At 52.9% G+C, this 14,847-nt stretch overlaps 1 protein-coding gene across 3 annotated transcripts in view; it reads left to right on the top strand.

Annotated features, from left to right (window-relative positions):
- MAPRE3 (microtubule associated protein RP/EB family member 3) overlaps positions 1-14,847 on the top strand; it is a 124,056-nt gene that overhangs the window by 52,943 nt on the left and 56,266 nt on the right. For all 3 annotated transcript variants that reach the window (XM_072143926.1, XM_072143927.1, XM_072143928.1), the window contains exon 2: positions 910-963. The gene's annotated coding sequence lies outside the window, so the exon portion shown is untranslated. The remainder of the gene's footprint in view (positions 1-909; positions 964-14,847) is intronic.

The raw sequence follows: 14,847 nt of genomic DNA, 5'->3' as shown, positions 1-14,847 counted from the left end.
GGATGTAGTGATAGGAGGGCTGCTGGATGTAGTGATGGGAGGGGGCTGCTGGATGTAGTGATAGGAGGGGGCTGCTGGATGTAGTGATAGTGTAGTTCTTCTTATCTATGATGTTATTTCAGTAGTGCAGCCTCTGGATGGAGGATTTTCCATGTATCTGTCTTTGGTGTAATATTTGCGGTCTGATTATCTGTTGTATGTGGGGGTTGAAATGTATTTATCTCTACAATCATTTTTACAATCCTCACCCTGAACATTAAAGGGATTGTCCAGCACCACAGCTGTCCTTGGTGTCCCAGGGTTTCAAGACTTGAAGGGAATTATAGTTACACAAAATTCCACATCCCCTGCTGTAACATAAAACCTGATCCTTCTGCTGTCACCACTAGGGGAGCCCCAGTGCTCACTGTATACTGCTTATACATGGATGCTGTCTTTAGTGCGCTCCTGAGCTCCCCCTTGTGGTGGCCACAGACATTGTAGAACTCAGCACATGAGCCTCTTGTGATTTTTCTGTATAGTGTGACGGCCGTTAGAGGGGCAGAGCTGGGTTGTGTAGATGCAGTGATAGTAAGAGCGTAATAACCCAGGATGGAGGGCAGAGCACGGCATAGACCTGTGTACAGAGACACCCAAAAGCTTTAATAGGATTTCACAATTCTCCCCCCATTCATTCAGATCCTTGTCTGAACTTGCAGAGAATCCTGCAGCAGCAAGGAGCTTTATACCCCAGATATCTTCTACACCAGGGGCTGATGGGTACTGGAGGGATCGGGCACTGCTCATGGTAGCCCCGCCCTGATTGTGTAATTAGAGAGGCAGGGATGTGGGGTGAAGGCTACAGTCACACACTATTAGGGTGAGGGGTGTATGGGCGCTCTCCTGACTTCTCCTCTTTTCTCTCCACAGGGATTACTGCTGCGGTCATCTGTCCAGTAATTAGAGATATCTATATGCAGAAAGGTAAGTCACCCCCTTCTTCCCCCACAAATCCCTCTCTATCTTTTGGCGTCAGTCCAATGTATTAGACTTTATACTGTACTAGCTGTAGCTCCCGGCATTGCCGGGATAGTAAATAACTGCTCTTAGCCACAACAAAATAGAATGGGTTAACAAAAAATATTCTATATGTATCTACAGACTGTCACAGGCAGTCTCATTCCAGTGGCTGTCTGTCGCCGGCAGTCCCATTCCAGTGGCTGTCTGGCGCCGGCAGTCCCATTTCAGTGGCTGTCTGTCGCCGGCAGTCTCATTCCAGTGGCTGTCGGTCGCCGGCAGTCTCATTCCAGTGGCTGTCTGTCACTGGCAGTCTCATTCCAGTGGCTGTCTGTCGCCGGCAGTCCCATTCCAGTGACTGTCTGTCGCCGGCAGTCTCATTCCAGTGGCTGTCTGTCGCCGGCAGTCTCATTCCAGTGGCTGTCTGTCGTCGGCAGTCTCATTCCAGTGGCTGTCTGTCGCCGGCAGTCTCATTCCAGTGGCTGTCTGTCGCCGGCAGTCTCATTCCAGTGGCTGCCTGTTGCCGGCAGTCTCATTCCAGTGGCTGCCTGTTGCCGGCAGTCTCATTCCAGTGGCTGTCTGTCGCCGGCAGTCTCATTCCAGTGGCTACCTGTCGCCGGCAGTCTCATTCCAGTGGCTGTCTGTCGCCGGCAGTCTCATTCCAGTGGCTGTCTGTCGCCGGCAGTCTCATTCCAGTGGCTGTCTGTCGCCGGCAGTCTCATTCCAGTGGCTGTCTGTAGCCGGCAGTCTCATTCCAGTGGCTGTCTGTCGCCGGCAGTCTCATTCCAGTGGCTGTCTGTCGCCGGCAGTCTCATTCCAGTGGCTGTCTGTCGCCGGCAGTCTCATTCCAGTGGCTGTCTGTCGCCGGCAGTCTCATTCCAGTGGCTGTCTGTCGCCGGCAGTCTCATTCCAGTGGCTGTCTGTCGCCGGCAGTCTCATTCCAGTGGCTGTCTGTCGCCGGCAGTCTCATTCCAGTGGCTGTCTGTCGCCGGCAGTCTCATTCCAGTGGCTGTCTGTCGCCGGCAGTCTCATTCCAGTGGCTGTCTGTCGCCGGCAGTCTCATTCCAGTGGCTGTCTCTGTCACTTTGTCTATGGGTAGATTTATCAGGGGTGTCTAACAGCAGAACAGTTCTAGTTTCCCATGGCAACCAATCAGAGCTTAGCTGTTTTTAAAATGACAGCTGATCTCTGATTGGTTTCTATGGGCAACTGGAACAGTTTTACCTCAGGGGAGGTTTATCAGAAATGTCTATCTCTATCCATTGTAGAAAGGCACAAGGTGTTGTGGTGGATGGTAGATACGTGTGGATGGCTGCTCCCACGTTCCAGGCCACGGCCCTATGTAAAGCCACCTGTGTCAGGAGAAGGTGGGTGGTACCTACCTGTGTGTAGCTGGAGCACAGTGGATAGCAGAGCCAGAGCTGGGCCTTGCTGTGTGGGGAAGTCTGAGGACTGGAAAGGTTCTCCTAGCCCAGGAGGGTGACGTCCGGTGCTGTGCCTGGTAATGTGCGCTGTGCTCGATAACATGGACGGAGATTTATCATATGGACTATACGTTATGTTTTGCTCTTTTACCTGTTATTTTTATGTCCAAAATAAAGACACGTGTTTTGTTCACCTGAAAGACCGCAGCCTGGTGCTTCTCTAAAGGCTACCTATGAGCTGAACCCCTACTCCATCTCACCTCACACATCAGCGTCTTCTACTCATTGCCTATAGTAACCAATCACAGCTCAGAGCTCATATTAATGACCTGTAGTAGTAACCAATCACAGCTCAGAGCTCATATTAATAACCTGTAGTAGTAACCAATCACAGCTCAGAGCTCATATTAATGACCTGTAGTAGTAACCAATCACAGCTCAGAGCTCATATTAATAACCTGTAGTAGTAACCAATCACAGCTCAGAGCTCATATTAATGACCTGTAGTAGTAACCAATCACAGCTCAGAGCTCATATTAATAACCTGTAGTAGTAACCAATCACAGCTCAGATCTCATATTAATGACCTGTAGTAGTAACCAATCACAGCTCAGAGCTCATATTAATAACCTGTAGTAGTAACCAATCACAGCTCAGAGCTCATATTAATGACCTGTGGCAGAACAGCAGCCAATCACGGCTCAGCTTCTAACTGCCACAGCAACAGCAGCAGACAATGGCTCCTGTATATGGGGGGTAATAAGTGGATTTTGGAAAGTGCGGGGTGAAAATTTCAGCTCAAAACCCGAGTCTATGATGTTCCAGAGTCACAGAGAGCGGCTGTGCAAAATGTGGTGATTGTAAATGCGACGCTGCAGATTGTAACGGGTCACACAGACAACGGAACTAAAAGTCTCTATGGGAAGAGTCCGGAGGGAGGAGTCTGTGGACCAGTGGACCCTCTGGACCACCGCGGGAGATGGTATGAGGCCTGCGGTGGCAGCCAAGGTACAGGGATGTGCAGGAAACAGTCCAAGCCTCGGATGACAGCAGCAACACAGAGGAACACTGGTGACACTGGCACGGACTGCAGACACCGCTGGACTGGGACCCTGGGAGGCACAGCAGGAAGCGTATGGAAACGCTAGAAGACAGGACACACCAGGAGCGTATGGGAACTCTGGAGACAGGCGTCTGGAAACGCTAATGGGCTTTCTCTTCCACAGGAACGGCTTAGGGAAGCCTGGCATGGAAACCATAGGAGATCCTAGGAGAAGATCCGGCAGGGAGAGAAGGGAGGTGCCGGATTATAAGGGCAAGCCGGATTAGCAGGAGCCAATCAGGAGGACGCTGGCCCTTTAAGGCTTGAGAAGTCCGTGTGCGCGCCCTCTAGTGGTGAGAGCGTACAACTGCAGGCAAGGAGGCGTGCGGCCTACACGCCGGGAGCCGGAGCACAGACAGGAGCCAGGAGAAGTAAGTGAGGGCAGGGAGACGGGGACCGGCAGGCAGCGGAGCACGGGTGTACCCGCGATCCGCGACATGGATCGAGGGAGCACCCGTGACACAGATTCCTATAGCGGATAAATATATATATATATACACTCACCGGCCACTTTATTAGGTACACCTGTCCAACTGCTCGTTAACACTTAATTTCTAATCTGCCAATCACATGGCGGCAGTGCATTTAGGCATGTAAACATGGTCAAGACAATCTCCTGCAGTTCTCCCGAGCATCAGTATGGGGAAGAAAGGTGATTTGTGGCCTTTGAACGTGGCATGGTTGTTGGTGCCAGAAGGGCTGGTCTGAGTATTTCAGAAACTGCTGATCTACTGGGATTTTCACGCACAACCATCTCTAGGGTTTACAGAGAATGGTCCGAAAAAGAAAAAACATCCAGTGAGCGGCAGTTCTGTGGGCGGAAATGCCTTGTTGATGCCAGAGGTCAGAGGAGAATGGGCAGACTGGTTCCAGCTGATAGAAAGGCAACAGTGACTCAAATCGCCACCCATTACAACCAAGGTAGGCAGAAGAGCATCTCTGAACGCACAGTACGTCCAACTTTGAGGCAGATGGGCTACAGCAGCAGAAGACCACACCGGGTGCCACTCCTTTCAGCTAAGAACAGGAAACTGAGGCTACAATTTGCACAAGCTCATCGAAATTGGACAGTACAAGATTGGAAAAATGTTGCCTGGTTTGATGAGTCTCGATTTCCGCTGCGACATTCGGATGGTAGGGTCAGAATTTGGTACAACAACATGAAAGCGCGGATCCATCCTGCCTTGTATCAGCGGGTCAGGCTGGTGGTGGTGGTGTCATGGATCCATCCTGCCTTGTATCAGCGGGTCAGGCTGGTGGTGGTGGTGTCATGGATCCATCCTGCCTTGTATCAGCGGCTCAGGCTGGTGGTGGTGGTGTCATGGATCCATCCTGCCTTGTATCAGCGGGTCAGGCTGGTGGTGGGGGTGTCATGGATCCATCCTGCCTTGTATCAGCGGCTCAGGCTGGTGGTGCTGGTGTCATGGATCCATCCTGCCTTGTATCAGCGGCTCAGGCTGGTGGTGGTGGTGTCATGGATCCATCCTGCCTTGTATCAGCGGCTCAGGCTGGTGGTGGTGGTGTCATGGATCCATCCTGCCTTGTATCAGCGGCTCAGGCTGGTGGTGGTGGTGTCATGGATCCATCCTGCCTTGTATCAGCGGCTCAGGCTGGTGGTGGTGGTGTCATGGATCCATCCTGCCTTGTATCAGCGGCTCAGGCTGGTGGTGCTGGTGTCATGGATCCATCCTGCCTTGTATCAGCGGCTCAGGCTGGTGGTGGTGGTGTCATGGATCCATCCTGCCTTGTATCAGCGGGTCAGGCTGGTGGTGGTGGTGTCATGGATCCATCCTGCCTTGTATCAGCGGCTCAGGCTGGTGGTGGTGGTGTCATGGATCCATCCTGCCTTGTATCAGCGGGTCAGGCTGGTGGTGCTGGTGTCATGGATCCATCCTGCCTTGTATCAGCGGCTCAGGCTGGTGGTGGTGGTGTCATGGATCCATCCTGCCTTGTATCACCGGCTCAGGCTGGTGGTGGTGGTGTCATGGATCCATCCTGCCTTGTATCAGCGGGTCAGGCTGGTGGTGGTGGTGTCATGGATCCATCCTGCCTTGTATCAGCGGGTCAGGCTGGTGGTGGTGGTGTCGTGGTGTCTTTGGGCCCCTTGGTACAACGCCACAGCCTACCTGAGTATTGTTGCTGCCCATGTCCATCCCTTTATGAGCACAATGTACCCTGTAACATCTGATGGCTACTTTCAGCAGGATAATGCGCCAGGTCATAAAGCTGGAATCATCTCAGACTGGTTTCTTGAACATGACAATGAGGTCACTGGACACAAATGGCTCCACAGTCACCAGATCTCAATCCAATAGAGCATCTTTGGGATGTGGTGGAACGGGAGATTCGCATCATGGATGTGCAGCCGACAAATCTGCGGCAACTGTGTGATGCCATCATGTCAATATGGACCAAAATCTCTGAGGAGCTTCCAGCACCTTGTTGTATCTATGCCACGAAGAATTGAGGCAGTTCTGAAGGCAAAAGGGGGTCCAACCCGTTACTAGCATGGTGGACCTAATAAAGTGGCCGCTGAGTGTATATATATACTCATCTTTATTTATTAGATAATGTATGTGCACCTGTACCCAGCCCAGAATCTTACTGTTCCACTAGATGGGGCTGTTCTATATGTATTACCCAGTATATATAGGTGAACGCTGTGGTGATGCTTTACACCACTTAGTAACGTCTCATCCTATAGCAGAGTACTATTAATGCTGCTCTGTGGGGTCTCTCCTTATCATTTGGATGGACTTACCTTGTGCTGTCTCTGGTCACATCCCTAGAGGTGTCTATTCTTTATGCTTATTTTAAAACAGTGAAATACTGCAGATACAATAATTATTACATTCCTTTTTATACTTCAGAGTCCACCAGATGGCGCTATTCATTACCTGAGTCTATTACTACCCATCCACCAGATGGCGCTATTCATTACCTGAGTCTATTACTACCCATCCACCAGATGGCGCTATTCATTACCTGAGTCTATTACTACCCATCCACCAGATGGCGCTATTCATTACCTGAGTCTATTACTACCCATCCACCAGATGGCGCTATTCATTACCTGAGTCTATTACTACCCATCCACCAGATGGCGCTATTCATTACCTGAGTCTATTACTACCCATCCACCAGATGGCGCTATTCATTACCTGAGTGTATTACTACCCATCCACCAGATGGCGCTATTCATTACCTGAGTCTATTACTACCCATCCACCAGATGGCGCTATTCATTACCTGAGTCTATTACTACCCATCCACCAGATGGCGCTATTCATTACCTGAGTCTATTACTACCCATCCACCAGATGGCACTATTCATTACCTGAGTCTATTACTCCCCATCCACCAGATGGCGCTATTCATTACCTGAGTCTATTACTACCCATCCACCAGATGGCGCTATTCATTACCTGAATCTATTACTACCCATCCACCAGATGGCGCTATTCATTACCTGAGTCTATTACTACCCATCCACCAGATGGCGCTATTCATTACCTGAGTCTATTACTACCCATCCACCAGATGGCGCTATTCATTACCTGAGTCTATTATTACCCATCCACCAGATGGCGCTATTCATTACCTGAGTCTATTACTACCCATCCACCAGATGGCGCTATTCATTACCTGAGTCTATTACTCCCCATCCACCAGATGGCGCTATTCATTACCTGAGTCTATTACTCCCCATCCACCAAATGGCGCTATTCATTACCTGAGTCTATTACTACCCATCCACCAGATGGCGCTATTCATTACCTGAGTCTATTACTACCCATCCACCAGATGGCGCTATTCATTACATGAGTGTTTTACTCCCCATCCACCAGATGGCGCTATTCATTACCTCCTCCCTGCCGCTCATTACAGTCCTGTACCTCCTCCCTGACGCTCATTACTGTCCTGTACCTCCTCCCTGCCGCTCATTACTGTCCTGTACCTCCTCCCTGCCGCTCATTACTGTCCTGTACCTCCTCCCTGCCGCTCATTACTGTCCTGTACCTCCTTCCTGCCGCTCATTACTGTCCTGTCCCTCTTCCCGTCTGCTCATTACTGTCCTGTACCTCCTCCCTGCCGCTCATTTCTGTCCTGTTCCTCCTCCCTGCCGCTCATTACTGTCCTGTACCTCCTTCCTGCCGCTCATTACTGTCCTGTACCTCCTCCCTGCCGCTCATTACTGTCCTGTACCTCCTCCCTGCCGCTCATTACTGTCCTGTACCTCTTCCCTGCCGCTCATTACTGTCCTGTACCTCTACCCTGCCGCTCATTACTGTCCTGTACTTCCTCCCTGCCGCTCATTACTGTCCTGTACCTCCTCCCTGCCGCTCATTACTGTCCTGTACCTCCTCCCTGCCGCTCATTACTGTCCTGTCCCTCTTCCCGTCTGCTCATTACTGTCCTGTACCTCCTCCCTGCCGCTCATTACTGTCCTGTACCTCCTCCCTGCTGCTCATTACTGTCCTGTACCTCCTCCCTGCCGCTCATCACAGTCCTGTACCTCCTCCCTGCCGCTCATTACTGTCCTGTACCTCCTCTCTGCCGCTCATTACTGTCCTGTACGTCCTCCCTGCCGCTCATCACAGTCCTGTACCTCCTCTCTGCCGCTCATTACTGTCCTGTACCTCCTCTCTGCCGCTCATTACTGTCCTGTACCTCCTCCCTGCCGCTCATTACTGTCCTGTTCCTCTTCCCTCCTGATCATCACTGTCCTGTACCTCTTCCCTGCCGCTCATTACTGTCCTGTACTTCCTCCCTGCTGCTCATTACTGTCCTGTACCTCCTCCCTGCTGCTCATTACTGTCCTGTACCTCCTCCCTGCCGCTCATTACTGTCCTGTACCTCCTCTCTGCCGCTCATTACTGTCCTGTACCTCCTCCCTGCTGCTCATTACTGTCCTGTACCTCCTCCCTGCTGCTCATTACTGTCCTGTACCTCCTCCCTGCTGCTCATCACTGTCCTGTACCTCCTCTCTGACGCTCATTACTGTCCTGTACCTCTTCCCTGACGCTCATTACTGTCCTGTACCTCTTCCCTGACGCTCATTACTGTCCTGTTCCTCCTCCCTGCCGCTCATTACTGTCCTGTTCCTCCTCCCTGCCGCTCATTACTGTCCTGTACCTCCTCCCTGCCGCTCATTACTGTCCTGTACCTCCTCCCTGCCGCTCATTACTGTCCTGTTCCTCCTCCCTGCCGCTCATTACTGTCCTGTTCCTCCTCCCTGCCGCTCATTACTGTCCTGTACCTCCTCCCTGCCGCTCATTACTGTCCTGTACCTCCTCCCTGCCGCTCATTACTGTCCTGTACCTCCTCTCTGCCGCTCATCACTGTCCTGTACCTCCTCCCTGCCGCTCATTACTGTCCTGTACCTCCTCTCTGCCGCTCATCACAGTCCTGTACCTCCTCCCTGCCGCTCATTACTGTCCTGTACCTCCTCTCTGCCGCTCATTACTGTCCTGTACCTCCTCTCTGCCGCTCATTACTGTCCTGTACCTCCTCTCTGCCGCTCATTACTGTCCTGTACCTCCTCTCTGCCGCTCATTACTGTCTTGTACCTCCTCTCTGCCGCTCATCACAGTCCTGTACCTCCTCCCTGCCGCTCATTACTGTCCTGTACCTCCTCTCTGCCGCTCATTACTGTCCTGTACCTCCTCCCTGCCGCTCATTACTGTCCTGTACCTCTTCCCTGCCGCTCATCACTGTCCTGTACCTCTTCCCTGCTGCTCATTACTGTCCTGTACCTCCTCCCTGCTGCTCATTACTGTCCTGTACCTCCTCCCTGCTGCTCATTACTGTCCTGTACCTCCTCCCTGCCGCTCATTACTGTCCTGTACCTCCTCCTTGCTGCTCATTACTGTCCTGTACCTCCTCCCTGCTGCTCATTACTGTCCTGTACCTCCTCCCTGCTGCTCATTACTATCCTGTACCTCCTCCCTGCTGCTCATTACTGTCCTGTACCTCCTCCCTGCCGCTCATTACTGTCCTGTACCTCCTCCCTGCCGCTCATTACTGTCCTGTACCTCCTCCCTGCTGCTCATCACTGTCCTGTAGCTCTTCCCTGCCGCTCATTACTGTCCTGTACCTCTTCCCTGCCGCTCATTACTGTCCTGTACCTCCTCCCTGCCGCTCATCACTGTCCTGTACCTCTTCCCTGCTGCTCATTACTGTCCTGTACCTCTTCCCTGCCGCTTATTACTGTCCTGTACCTCTTCCCTGCCGCTCATTACTGTCCTGTACCTCCTACCTGCTGCTCATTAGTGTCCTGTACCTCCTCCCTGCTGCTCATTACAGTCCTGTACCTCCTCCCTGCTGCTCATTACTGTCCTGTACCTCCTCTCTGCCGCTCATTACTGTCCTGTACCTCCTCCCTGCCGCTCATTACTGTCCTGTACCTCCTCTCGGCCGCTCATTACTGTCCTGTACCTCCTCCCTGCCGCTCATTACTGTCCTGTACCTCCTCTCGGCCGCTCATTACTGTCCTGTACCTCTTCCCTGCCGCTCATTACTGTCCTGTACCTCCTCCTTGCTGCTCATTACTGTCCTGTACCTCTTCCCTGCTGCTCATTACTGTCCTGTACCTCCTCCCTGCCGCTCATTACTGTCCTGTACCTCCTCCCTGCCGCTCATTACTGTCCTGTACCTCCTCTCTGCCGCTCATTACTGTCCTGTACCTCCTCCCTGACGCTCATTACTGTCCTGTACCTCCTCCCTGCCGCTCATTACTGTCCTGTACCTCCTCCCTACCTCCCATTACTGTCCTGTACCTCCTCTCTGCCGCTCATTACTGTCCTGTACCTCCTCCCTGACTCTCATTACTGTCCTATACCTCCTCCCTGACTCTCATTACTGTCCTGTACCTCCTCCCAGACTCTCATTACTGTCCTGTACCCCCTTCCTGCCGCTCATCACTGCCCAGTGCTGTCCTCTCCTGGTATATGAGGCTGGCACAGTGCTGTCCTCTCCTGGTATATGAGGTTGGCACAGTGCTGTCCTCTCCTGGTATATGAGGCTGGCACAGTGCTGTCCTCTCCTGGTATATGAGGTTGGCACAGTGCTGTCCTCTCCTGGTATATGAGGCTGGCACAGTGCGGTCCTCTCCTGGTATATGAGGCTGGCACAGTGCTGTCCTCTCCTGGTATATGAGGTTGGCTCAGTGCTGTCCTCTCCTGGTATATGAGGCTGGCACAGTGCTGTCCTCTCCTGGTATATGAGGTTGGCACAGTGACGTCCTTTCCTGGTATATGAGGTTGGCACAGTGCTGTCCTCTCCTGGTATATGAGGCTGGCACAGTGCGGTCCTCTCCTGGTATATCAGGTTGGCACAGTGCTGTCCTCTCCTGGTATATCAGGTTGGCACAGTGCTGTCCTCTCCTGGTATATCAGGTTGGCACAATGCTGTCCTCTCCTGGTATATGAGGTTGGCACAGTGCTGTCCTCTCCTGGTATATGAGGCTGGCACAGTGCTGTCCTCTCCTGGTATATGAGGTTGGCACAGTGCTGTCCTCTCCTGGTATATCAGGTTGGCACAATGCTGTCCTCTCCTGGTATATGAGGTTGGCACAGTGCTGTCCTCTCCTGGTATATGAGGCTGGCACAGTGCTGTCCTCTCCTGGTATATCAGGTTGGCACAGTGCTGTCCTCTCCTGGTATATGAGGTTGGCACAGTGCTGTCCTCTCCTGGTATATGAGGCTGGCACAGTGCTGTCCTCTCCTGGTATATGAGGTTGGCACAGTGCTGAACTATCCTGATATATGAGGTTGGCACAGTGCTGTCCTCTCCTGGTATATGAGGTTGGCACAGTGCTGTCCTCTCCTGGTATATGAGGTTGGCACAGTGCGGTCCTCTCCTGGTATATGAGGCTGGCACAGTGATGTCCTCTCCTGGTATATGAGGCTGGCACAGTGCTGTCCTCTCCTGGTATATGAGGCTGGCACAGTGCTGTCCTCTCCTGGTATATGAGGTTGGCACAGTGCTGTCCTCTCCTGGTATATGAGGCTGGCACAGTGCTGTCCTCTCCTGGTATATGAGGCTGGCACAGTGCTGTCCTCTCCTGGTATATGAGGCTGGCACAGTGCTGTCCTCTCCTGGTATATGAGGCTGGCACAGTGCTGTCCTCTCCTGGTATATGAGGCTGGCACAGTGCTGTCCTCTCCTGGTATATGAGGTTGGCTCAGTGCTGTCCTCTCCTGGTATATGAGGCTGGCACAGTGCTGTCCTCTCCTGGTATATGAGGTTGGCACAGTGACGTCCTCTCCTGGTATATGAGGTTGGCACAGTGCTGTCCTCTCCTGGTATATGAGGCTGGCACAGTGACGTCCTCTCCTGGTATATCAGGTTGGCACAGTGCTGTCCTCTCCTGGTATATCAGGTTGGCACAGTGCTGTCTTCTCCTGGTATATCAGGTTGGCACAGTGCTGTCCTCTCCTGGTATATGAGGTTGGCACAGTGCAGTCCTCTCCTGGTATATCAGGTTGGCACAATGCTGTCCTCTCCTGGTATATGAGGTTGGCACAGTGCTGTCCTCTCCTGGTATATGAGGCTGGCACAGTGCTGTCCTCTCCTGGTATATCAGGTTGGCACAGTGCTGTCCTCTCCTGGTATATGAGGTTGGCACAGTGCTGTCCTCTCCTGGTATATGAGGCTGGCACAGTGCTGTCCTCTCCTGGTATATGAGGTTGGCACAGTGCTGAACTATCCTGATATATGAGGTTGGCACAGTGCTGTCCTCTCCTGGTATATGAGGTTGGCACAGTGCTGTCCTCTCCTGGTATATGAGGTTGGCACAGTGCTGTCCTCTCCTGGTATATGAGGCTGGCACAGTGCGGTCCTCTCCTGGTATATGAGGCTGGCACAGTGATGTCCTCTCCTGGTATATGAGGCTGGCACAGTGCGGTCCTCTCCTGGTATATGAGGCTGGCACAGTGCTGTCCTCTCCTGGTATATGAGGTTGGCACAGTGCTGTCCTCTCCTGGTATATGAGGCTGGCACAGTGCTGTCCTCTCCTGGTATATGAGGCTGGCACAGTGCTGTCCTCTCCTGGTATATCAGGTTGGCACAGTGCTGTCCTCTCCTGGTATATCAGGTTGGCACAGTGCTATCCTCTCCTGGTATATGAGGTTGGCACAGTGCTGTCCTCTCCTGGTATATGAGGCTGGCACATTGCTGTCCTCTCCTGGTATATGAGGTTGGCACAGTGCTGTCCTCTCCTGGTATATGAGGCTGGCACAGTGCAGTCCTCTCCTGGTATATGAGGTTGGCACAGTGCTGTCCTCTCCTGGTATATCAGGTTGGCACAGTGCTATCCTCTCCTGGTATATGAGGCTGGCACAGTGCTGTCCTCTCCTGGTATATGAGGCTGGCACCATCCACCAGATGGCGCTATTCATTACCTAAGTCTATTACTACCCATCCACCAGATGGCGCTATTCATTACCTGAGTGTATTACTACCCATCCACCAGATGGCGCTATTCATTACCTGAGTCTATTACTACCCATCCACCAGATGGCGCTATTCATTACCTCCTCCCTGCCGCTCATTACTGTCCTGTTCCTCCTCCCTGCCGCTCATTACTGTCCTGTACCTCCTTCCTGCCGCTCATTACTGTCCTGTACCTCCTCCCTGCCGCTCATTACTGTCCTGTACCTCCTCCCTGCCGCTCATTACTGTCCTGTACCTCTTCCCTGCCGCTCATTACTGTCCTGTACCTCTACCCTGCCGCTCATTACTGTCCTGTACTTCCTCCCTGCCGCTCATTACTGTCCTGTACCTCCTCCCTGCCGCTCATTACTGTCCTGTACCTCCTCCCTGCCGCTCATTACTGTCCTGTCCCTCTTCCCGTCTGCTCATTACTGTCCTGTACCTCCTCCCTGCCGCTCATTACTGTCCTGTTCCTCCTCCCTGCCGCTCATTACTGTCCTGTACCTCCTTCCTGCCGCTCATTACTGTCCTGTACCTCCTCCCTGCCGCTCATTACTGTCCTGTACCTCCTCCCTGCCGCTCATTACTGTCCTGTACCTCTTCCCTGCCGCTCATTACTGTCCTGTACCTCTACCCTGCCGCTCATTACTGTCCTGTACTTCCTCCCTGCCGCTCATTACTGTCCTGTACCTCCTCCCTGCCGCTCATTACTGTCCTGTACCTCCTCCCTGCCGCTCATTACTGTCCTGTCCCTCTTCCCGTCTGCTCATTACTGTCCTGTACCTCCTCCCTGCCGCTCATTACTGTCCTGTACCTCTTCCCGTCTGCTCATTACTGTCCTGTACCTCCTCCCTGCCGCTCATCACAGTCCTGTACCTCCTCCCTGCCGCTCATCACTGTCCTGTACCTCCTCCCTGCCGCTCATTACTGTCCTGTACCTCCTCCCTGCCACTCATCACTGTCCTGTACCTCCTCCCTGCCACTCATCACAGTCCTGTACCTCCTCCCTGCCGCTCATTACTGTCCTGTACCTCCTCTCTGCCGCTCATTACTGTCCTGTACTTCCTCCCTGCCTCTCATTACTGTCCTGTACCTCCTCTCTGCCGCTCATTACTGTCCTGTACCTCCTCTCTGCTGCTCATTACTGTCCTGTACCTCCTCCCTGCCGCTCATTACTGTCCTGTACCTCCTCCCTGCCGCTCATAACTGTCCTGTACCTCCTCTCTGCCGCTCACTACTGTCCTGTACCTCCTCCCTGCCGCTCATTACTGTCCTGTACCTCCTCCCTGCCGCTCATTACTGTCCTGTACCTCCTCCCTGCCGCTCATTACTGTCCTGTCCCTCTTCCCGTCTGCTCATTACTGTCCTGTACCTCCTCCCTGCCGCTCATCACAGTCCTGTACCTCCTCCCTGCCGCTCATCACTGTCCTGTAGCTCCTCCCTGCCGCTCATTACTGTCCTGTACCTCTTCCCGTCTGCTCATTACTGTCCTGTACCTCCTCCCTGCCGCTCATCACAGTCCTGTACCTCCTCCCTGCCGCTCATCACTGTCCTGTACCTCCTCCCTGCCGCTCATTACTGTCCTGTACCTCCTCCCTGCCGCTCATCACTGTCCTGTACCTCCTCCCTGCTGCTCATCACAGTCCTGTACCTCCTCCCTGCCGCTCATTACTGTCCTGTACCTCCTCTCTGCCGCTCATTACTGTCCTGTACCTCCTCCCTGCTGCTCATTACTGTCCTGTACCTCCTCCCTGCCGCTCATTACTGTCCTGTACCTCCTCTCTGCCGCTCATTACTGTCCTGTACCTCCTCCCTGCTGCTCATTACTGTCCTGTACCTCTTCCCTGCTGCTCATTACTGTCCTGTACCTCCTCCCTGCTGCTCATCACT

The sequence above is a fragment of the Engystomops pustulosus genome, chromosome 3 (genome assembly GCF_040894005.1).
Source record: "Engystomops pustulosus chromosome 3, aEngPut4.maternal, whole genome shotgun sequence".
Classification (NCBI taxonomy): Eukaryota; Metazoa; Chordata; class Amphibia; order Anura; family Leptodactylidae; genus Engystomops; species Engystomops pustulosus.
This window is presented reverse-complemented; position numbering and strand designations above follow the sequence as displayed.